Source organism: Monodelphis domestica, chromosome 2 (genome assembly GCF_027887165.1).
Source record: "Monodelphis domestica isolate mMonDom1 chromosome 2, mMonDom1.pri, whole genome shotgun sequence".
NCBI classification, from domain to species: domain Eukaryota; kingdom Metazoa; phylum Chordata; class Mammalia; order Didelphimorphia; family Didelphidae; genus Monodelphis; species Monodelphis domestica.
Window position 1 is genome coordinate 195,913,256 of NC_077228.1, and position 9,439 is coordinate 195,922,694.

Sequence of the window (9,439 nt, forward strand, 5' to 3'; positions counted from 1 at the left end):
TGGAGATATATAGAAATGCTGATGGCTTATGCAGGTTTATTTTGTAACCTGCAACTTTGCTAAAGATGTTGATTTTTTCAACTAGCTTTTTGGTTGATCCTCCAGTATTCTTTAAGTAAACCATCATATCACCCACAAAGAGTGATAGCTTGGTCTTCTCCTTGCTTATTTTAATATCTTCAATTTCTTTTTCTTCTTCTTCTTTTTTTAATATATTTTATTTGATCATTTCCAAGCATTATTCGTTAAAGACATAGATCATTTTCTTTTCCTCCCCCCCCACCCCCCATAGCCGACGCGTAAGTCCACTGGGCATTAGATGTTTTCTTGATTTGAACCCATTGCTTTGTTGATAGTATTTGCATTAGAGTGTTCATTTAAAGTCTATCCTCTGTCATGTCCCCTCAACCTCTGTATTCAGGCAGTTGCTTTTTCTCGGTGTTTCCACTCCCATAGTTTATCCTTTGCTTATGAATGGTGTTTTTTTTCTCCTGGATCCCTGAAAGTTGTTCAGGGACATTACACCGCCCCTAATGGAGAAGTCCATTACGTTCGATAATACCACAGTGTATTAGTCTCTGTGTACAATGTTCTCCTGGTTCTGCTCCTCTCGCTCTGCATCACTTCCTGGAGGTTGTTCCAGTCTCCATGGAACTTCTCCACTTTATTATTCCTTTGAGCACAATAGTATTCCATCACCAACATATACCACAGTTTGTTCAGCCATTCCCCAATTGATGGGCATCCCCTCGTTTTCCAGTTTTGGGCCACCACAAAGAGCGCAGCTATGAATATTTTTGTACAAGTCTTTGTGTCCATTATCTCTTTGGGATACAGACCCAGCAGTGCTATGGCTGGGTCAAAGGGTAGATATTCTTTTGTCGCCCTTTGGGCATAGTTCCAAATTGCCCTCCAGAATGGTTGGATCAGTTCACAACTCCACCAGCAATGAATTAATGTCCCTACTTTGCCACATCCCCTCCAGCATTCATTACTTTCCTTTGCTGTTATGTTAGCCAATCTGCTAGGTGTGAGGTGATACCTCAGAGTTGTTTTGATTTGCATCTCTCTGATTATAAGAGATGTAGAACACTTCTTCATGTGCTTGTTAATAGTTTTGATTTCTTTATCTGAGAACTGCCTATCCATTTCCCTTGCCCATTTATCAATTGGAGAATGGCTTGATTTTTTGTACAATTGATTTAGCTCATTATAAATATGAGTAATTAAACCTTTGTCAGAGGTTTCTATGAAGATTTTTTCCCAATTTGTTGTTTCCCTTCTGATTTTAGTTATATTGGTTTTGTTTGTACAAAAGCTTTTTAGTTTGATGTAGTCAAAATTATTTATTTTACATTTTGTGATTCTTTCTATATCTTGCTTGGTTTTAAAGCCTTTCCCCTCCCAAAGGTCTGACATGTATACTATTCTGTGTTTACCCAATTTACTTATGGTTTCCTTCTTTATGTTTAAGTCACTCACCCATTTTGAATTTATCTTGGTGTAGGGTGTGAGGTGTTGATCTATTCCTAGTCTCTCCCACACTGTCTTCCAATTTTCCCAGCAGTTTTTATCGAATAGTGGATTTTTGTCCCAAAAGCTGGGATCTTTGGGTTTATCGTATACTGTCTTGCTGAGGTCGTTTTCCCCCAGTCTATTCCACTGATCTTCCTTTCTGTTTCTTAGCCAGTACCAAATTGTTTTGATGACTGCTGCTTTGTAATATAGTTTGAGGTCTGGGACTGCAAGGCCCCCATCATATGTGTTTTTTTTCATTATTTCCCTGGATATCCTTGATCTTTTGTTCTTCCAAATGAACTTTGTTATGGTTTTTTCTAAATCAGTGAAGAAGTATTTTGGTAGTTCAATGGGTATGGCACTAAATAGATAAATAAGTTTGGGTAGGATGGTCATTTTTATTATATTGGCTCGTCCTATCCATGAGCAGTTAATGTTTTTCCAATTGTTCAAGTCTAGTTTTAGTTGTGTGGCGAGTGTTTTGTAGTTGTGTTCATATAGTTCCTGTGTTTGTCTTGGGAGATAGATTCCTAGGTATTTTATTTTGTCTAAGGTGATTTTGAATGGGATTTCTCTTTCTAGTTCTTGCTGCTGAGCTGTGTTGGAGATATATAGAAAAGCTGATGATTTATGTGGGTTTATTTTGTATCCTGCAACTTTGCTAAAGTTGTTGATTATTTCAATTAGCTTTTTGGTTGAATCTCTAGAATTCTTTAAGTAGACCATCATGTCATCCGCAAAGAGTGATAACTTGGTCTCCTCCTTGCCTATTCTGATGCCTTCAATTTCTTTATCTTCTCTAATTGCTACTGCTAGTGTTTCTAGTACAATGTCAAATAGTAGAGGTGATAATGGGCATCCTTGTTTCACTCCTGATCTTATTGGGAATGCATCTAGTTTATCCCCATTGCAGATGATATTAGCTGTTGGTTTTAGATATATACTGTTTATTATTTTTAGGAATGACCCTTCTATTCCTATGCTTTCTAGTGTTTTTAATAGGAATGGGTGTTGTATTTTATCAAAGGCTTTTTCTGCATCTATTGAGATAATCATGTGGTTCTTGCTAGTTTGCTTGTTGATGTGGTCAATTATGTGGATGGTTTTCCTAATGTTGAACCAGCCCTGCATCCCTGGTATGAATCCTACTTGATCATGGTGAATGATCCTTCTGATTACTTGCTGGAGTCTTTTTGCTAGTATCCTATTTAAAATTTTTGCATCTATATTCATTAGGGAGATTGGTCTATAGTTTTCTTTCTCTGTTTTTGACCTGCCTGGTTTTGGAATCAGTACCATGTTTGTGTCGTAAAAGGAGTTTGGTAGAACTCCCTCTTTGCTTATTATGTCAAATAGTTTGTATAGTATTGGGGTTAACTGTTCTCTGAATGTTTGATAGAATTCACAGATGAATCCATCAGGCCCTGGGGATTTTTTCTTAGGAAGTTCTTTGATGGCTTGATGGATTTCAATTTCTGATATGGGATTATTTAAGAATTCTATTTCCTCTTCTGTTAGTCTAGGCAGTTTGTATTTTTGTATATATTCATCCATTTCTCCTAAATTGGTGTATTTATTGCCATATAATTGGGCAAAGTAATTTCTAATGATTGCCTTAATTTCCTCCTCATTGGAGGTGCTGTCCCCCTTTTCATCTTTAATGCTGTGAATTTGCTTTTCTTCCTTCCTTTTTTTAATTAGATTGACCAGTACTTTGTCTATTTTGTTTGTTTTTTCAAAGTACCAGCTTCTTGTCTTATTTATTAAATCAATAGTTGTATCACTTTCGATTTTATTAATTTCTCCCTTAATTTTTAGGATTTCTAATTTGGTTTTCTGCTGGGGGTTTTTAATTTGATCACTTTCGAGTTTTTTCAATTGCATTTCCAATTGATTGATCTCTGCTCTCCCTTGTTTGTTAATATGAGCTTTCAGGGATATGAATTTGCCTCTGATTACCGCTTTGGCTGCATCCCAAAAGGTTTGAAAGGATGTTTCGCCATTGTCATTTTCCTTGATGAAATTATTAATTGTTTCTATGATTTCTTCTTTAGCTAAACGGTTTTGGAGTATCATATTGTTTAATTTCCAATTGGTTTTAGATTTGGTTTTCCATGTACCATTACTAATCATTATTTTTATTGCCTTGTGATCTGAGAAGGCTGCATTCATTATTTCTGCTTTTTTGCATTTGTGTGCTATGTTTCTGTGACCTAATGTATGGTCAATTTTTGTGAATGTGCCATGTGGTGCTGAGAAGAAGGTGTATTCCTTTTTATCCCTATTTATTTTTCTCCATATGTCTATTAATTCTAATTTTTCTAAGATTTCATTCACTTCTTTTACCTCTTTCTTATTTATTTTTTGATTTGATTTATCTAAATTTGATAATGGTTGGTTTAAGTCTCCCACTAGTATGGTTTTATTGTCTATTTCTTCCTTCAATTCTCCTAGTTTCTCCATTAGAAATTTGGGTGCTATATTATTTGGTGCATACATGTTGATTAATGATATTTCCTCATTGTCTAGAGTCCCTTTTAACAAAATATAATTACCTTCCCTATCCCTTTTGATCAGGTCTATTTTTGCATTGGCTTTATCAGATATCATGATTACCACTCCTGCCTTCTTTCTATCAGTTGAGGCCCAGAAGGTCTTACTCCATCCTTTAATTCTGACCTTGTGGGTGTCAACCCGCCTCATGTGTGTTTCTTGAAGACAACATATGGTAGGGTTTTGGATTCTAATCCATTCAGCTATTCGTCTACGTTTTATGGGTGAGTTCATCCCATTCACGTTCAAAGTTATGATTGTCATTTGTGGACTCCCTGGCATTTTGATTGCCTTCCCTAATTCTAACCTTTTCTTCTTCGGCTCTACCTTTTAGTCCAGTGATTTACTTTGAATCAGTCCCCCTTGTCCCCTCCCTTGATGTTTCCCTTTTTAGTCCCTCCCTTTTTGTTCCCTCCCCCTCCCCCCTCTCTTTCCCTCCCTTTTTGTTCTCCCTCTCCCCCTCCCCCCCTTGGTTTTCCCTTCTCCTTACCCTTGTTGGGTAAGATAGAATTCAAGATCCCAATGGATCTGGATGTTTTTCCCTCTCAGAGTTGATTTCCCTGAGATTGAGGTTTAAGTAAACCCCCCCCCCTCTCTTCCTCTCCTTCTTATAGGAGTTTTCTTCCCCTCCCCCTCCCCTGTGAATCTTTGTGTGAGAACCATTATTCTATTTGGTCTTTCTTTACCCCCTATTTATACATTACATTTTCCCCACGTATTAGTATACATAGGTTGATATAAATGTAGTCCTTATAGAAGAGAGTTTGAGTAAAAGAAGATAACATTTTTCCCCTTTCCTTAATATTTACCTTTTCAGGTATTCCTTGCTCTTTGATTTTCGATATCAAACTTTCCACAGAGCTCTGGTCTTTTCTTTGCAAAAAGTTGGAAGTCTTCTATTTTGTTGAATGCCCATACTTTCCCTTGGAAGTATATAGTCAGTTTTGCTGGGTAGCTGATTCTTGGTTGGAGACCCAGCTCTCTTGCCTTTCTGAAGATCATGTTCCATGCCTTACGATCATTCAGCGTAGAACTTGCAAGGTCTTGTGTGACCCTGATTGGCATTCCTTTATATCTAAATTGTCTTTTTCTGGCTTCCTGTAGGATTTTTTCTTTTGTTTGATAGCTTTGGAATTGGGCAATTACATTCCTGGGAGTTGTCTTTTGGGGGTTTAGTGTAGAAGGTGTTCTGTGAGCTCTGTCAGTGGATGTATTGCCCCCTTGTTCTAGAATCTCTGGGCAATTTTCTTTGATTATATCTTGTATCACCATGTCCAGTTTGGTGTTTATTTCTGGCTTTTCTGGGAGTCCAATTATTCTTAAATTTTCTCTTCTCCCCCTGTTTTCCAGATCTATCACCTTGTCGGTGAGATATTTTATGTTCTCTTCTAATTTCTTGGTGTTTTGGCTTTGCTTTATTAGTTCTTGCTTTAAAGCCTGGTTTTCTTTTACAGTTTGGTCAAACTGGTTTTGTAGATGCGTGAATTTCTTTTGCATCATTTCCCACTTTTCCTCCCAGAGGGCTTCCATCTTTTTGGTCCTTTCTGATTCAAATTCTTCATGGGTTTGTGGAGAGTTTCTATTTCCTTTGGAAGATTTTGGAGAATTTTCTTGTATATCTTCTTCTATCTGCTCTGTATTTTGTATTTTGGCTCCATAGAATGTGTCCAGAGTCGCCCCTTTCTTCTTATTTTTCTTGGTATTTTGGGGCTTCTGTGCTTCTGTGGAGTTTGTCATCTCTGAACGTGGAGGATTGGCTTTTCTTGTCTTTGTCTGGTGATCAGAGGCTTTAGTCCTGGGCAGATGTTGGTTCTATGAGCGTTCCCTGGGTTAAACTGAATATGCCTCACTGGAACTGGAATGGAAGGGTCGGACCACGAGGCCACACTCTCCCCCTGGCTCGATTTCCGGAAGTTGCCTTCAGAATCCCTGGCCGTGAGGCTGTTTCGTCGGCCTGCGGGGGGGATGGGCTGCCGCTTCCCCAAGCTCCGAGAGCACAGACTTTCACTGAGACTTGGATAGCAGGATCCAGCCCGTGAGGCTGTCTTGCCCGCCCTGAGGGTTGCTGTTGTTTTGACCAGCTCTCTGCAGCGGAGGCCCCAGGCAGTAACTTTCACCCGGACCGACAGGCTCTTTGACCGAGGGGCACACTGCAGTGGAAGCCCCAGGCAGTAACTTTCACCTGGACTGGGACTTGGGTAGAAGACCCTGAGGGTTGTTGTTCCTCAGACCCTGCTCTCTGAGCCCGGCGCGGCTGCCGCTTCCGGGAGCCTTGGACTCTGCGCTCCTACCCCTGAGGTCTGAGGGATCTCGGGTTCTGGCTTTTAAGGGGAGCCGTACCTTTTGAACCGGGTCCAGGTCCAGGAGGAGGGTTCCCAGGGTCTGTGCTGTTGATCGTTTTGAATTTCGGCGCCTTAGGGGCTTATATTTTGAGATCGGTCGGGAAGGGTTTTCCGGAGATCTGAACTTCAGCTTTCTCTAAGCCGCCATCTTAACCGGAAGTCTGTTTGTGTATATTTTATTGCTTGTTCATGCCATTAAATTGTGATCTCCTGGACATCAGACTGTCTTTTCCAAACTTTTTTTAATAAAAAGAACAAAATATATTATATTTTATTATATTATATACATATATGTATACATGCATGTGTGTGTGTGTGTATACTGAGATATCTCAATACTTAGAAGATCACCTGGTACACAGTTGGGACTTAATAAAAGTTTATTGAGGAATTGACTGCCTCCCATTTTCTTTAGCATAAACCATAAATTCCTCTGTTTGGCATTGACAGATCAACCTTTGCACAGTGACAACAACCTACCCTAACATAGGCACAGATGGCATGTTCCTAAAATTGTCAGATGAAACACAACTGGGCAGGACAAATGTGACACTAACTGGTAGGGTTAGAATCCAAATAGATCTTTTGAGCACGCATGAATAGAATAAAATGAAGTGTAAAGGAAAAACTACAAACTTTAATACAAAAATTTAACTTTTCAAGTACAAAATTATAGAAGGATCCTGTCTACCAGGATGATTAGAAAGAAATTTGTCTGAAAAAGATAGTAGTGTTTAGTGGTCAATAACTTCAGTATAAGTCATCAGGGTCAAGGATGTCAAGTTAAGATCAAATACTTCCAAGTGGAAGAACATTTCAATTTCTTAATCAAATTTGTTCTGCTGCTGTCAAATGGAATAGAGACGAGTTGCCTTCAAAGATTTATAATCTTTCTACTTCACTGATCTAATAGCCAGGCATTTAAGACCACCATCCAGTATAGCACAGCTAGTCATCCTGAGCAGAAAGTGTTGTGGTGTGTGTTGAGAATCAACATACTAGGTACAAACATTATGGTTGGGAGATACTTAGGAATACAGTCATAATGCTCACTTTAATTTGGGATATCTTAACACAACAGTGAGACATTGGTCAATTACCTCTCTCACTTCCCTCAATTTGACTCAAAGACAAATGACAGAACAATTATGTTGAACTCTAATTGTATGCAAGGAAACAGTGTACATTCCTTCTGAGCTTCAGGGCTATTTCCTGGAGGGAGGACAAAGTCACTAAGAAGATTTCCTCTTCTCTATTCAGTGATGGAAATCTTCCTTAACTGGTGTAACTATTTTCTGGCACAGAAGTGAAAACAAAAGTATAAGAGAAATGTGTCCATCAAGAGAACACATTGGGGATTCATGAAAGCTGTCTTCTCATCATGGGATGATTCTTTGGTTGAAGCCAAGAATTTATTTTGTGACATTAGGTCCAAGAGGCCAGAATTAAGAGAAATGAAAAGAAGTGGGAGAGAGGCATATTTAGGCTTGAGAGAAGGAACAACTACCTAATTACTGGTGTCCACACAGTAATAGAATATTTCCAGGTATATAGATACATAGGGTAAAAGTCAAGGGATGATTCAGAAATAGAGAATGAAATGGGAAGACTTAAATAGAAAAGATGGCTGTGTTTTGTTTGCTTGCTTGTTTGTTTGTTTCTTTTTTTTTTTGTTTTATTTTCATCTGAGTTAAAATATTTATCCTAAAGAAGTCCACTGACTAATTTGATTATCACTTTTTCATCAGGAAAAACAATAAGGAAATAAATGGGACCTAGCAATAGCAACTACTTAGCCTTGGAGTATAAAAGAGGCTTACCAGGCCAGCAGACTTTCATACTCAAGTAACTCACTCACCTGGAAAGAAACCCTTCTAAAAGCTCAACCTACCAACACCATGGTCAGTTCCTGTTGTGGCTCCACCTGCTGTGGTCCAAGCTGTGGATCTGGCTGCTGCGGGCCCAGCTGCTGTATTTCTAGCTGCTGCCGCCCCACCTGCTGTGGGTCCAGCTGCTGCCAGCCCTGCTGCCGCCCCTGCTGCTGTATTTCTAGCTGTTGTCGCCCCAGCTGCTGTGGGTCCAGCTGCTGCCAACCTTGCTGCTGCCCCACCTGCTGTATTTCTAGTTGCTGCCAACCTTGCTGCCGCCCTACATGCTGCACATCTAGCTGCTGCCAGCCCTGCTGTCGCCCCTGCTGTTGTATTTCTAGCTGTTGTCACCCCAGCTGCTGCCAACCTTGCTGCCTTCCTACCTGCTGCACATCTAGCTGTTGCCAGCCCTGCTGCTGCCGCCCCACCTGCTGTACTTCTAGCTGCTGCCAGCCTTGCTGCTGCCGCCCCACCTGCTGCCATATTACCTGCTGCAGAACCAACTGTTGCAGACCAGCCTGCTGTGGGACTTCTTGCTGCTGAGCTCTCACACCTCTGTTCAATTGCCCACCATTCCTAACTAATGTCAGCCACCACCTCCCTTCTTCCTTCTTGCTTCAGGGCAAGGAGAGCTTTCATAGCAATCCAATAGGAAACAACCGACACCTTGATATCTGCAATGATTAGCTTTCTGGTTACCTCCTTGTTCTACATGGATATCAAAGTTTTATCTCATTGAACTCCATCAACTAAAAATCTTGCCTATTCTCATAAATCCTTGGGAACTTCCTTCCTCAGTCTTGGTCACAAAACTTGGCTCTGTGACAGGAAGGTCATTGCTCATGTTTTTAGCTCACAACAAGATTTGAATACAAAGATTCTCAAGGTGTTTCTTGTCCAGATTCCCTCTCCTAACCATTGCTTTTGTCTTTTTGTTTGTCAAATTGCAAATAAAACTTCCAGACAATTAATGAATTCTTTGTCTTGGCTAATTCTGCCTTTTTATATGTTCTTTTCAATTCTTGAACAATTTTTTTAAATCACAGAATTGTCATTTTAAAGAGTCTTCAGGAGCCATTTAGTATAAAATGGGCTCCAAACGAATGCTATCATTCCCTTGACATGTGGTCATCCAGTCTCTGCACATTATAGAGTGTT

The 9,439-nt window shown here is 39.7% G+C and overlaps 1 pseudogene; it reads left to right on the plus strand.

Annotated features, from left to right (window-relative positions):
* The window catches only part of LOC100014296 (keratin-associated protein 9-1-like), a 32,226-nt pseudogene extending 22,988 nt beyond the window's left edge, over positions 1 to 9,238 (plus strand).
* The last annotated feature ends 201 nt before the right edge of the window (positions 9,239 to 9,439 follow it).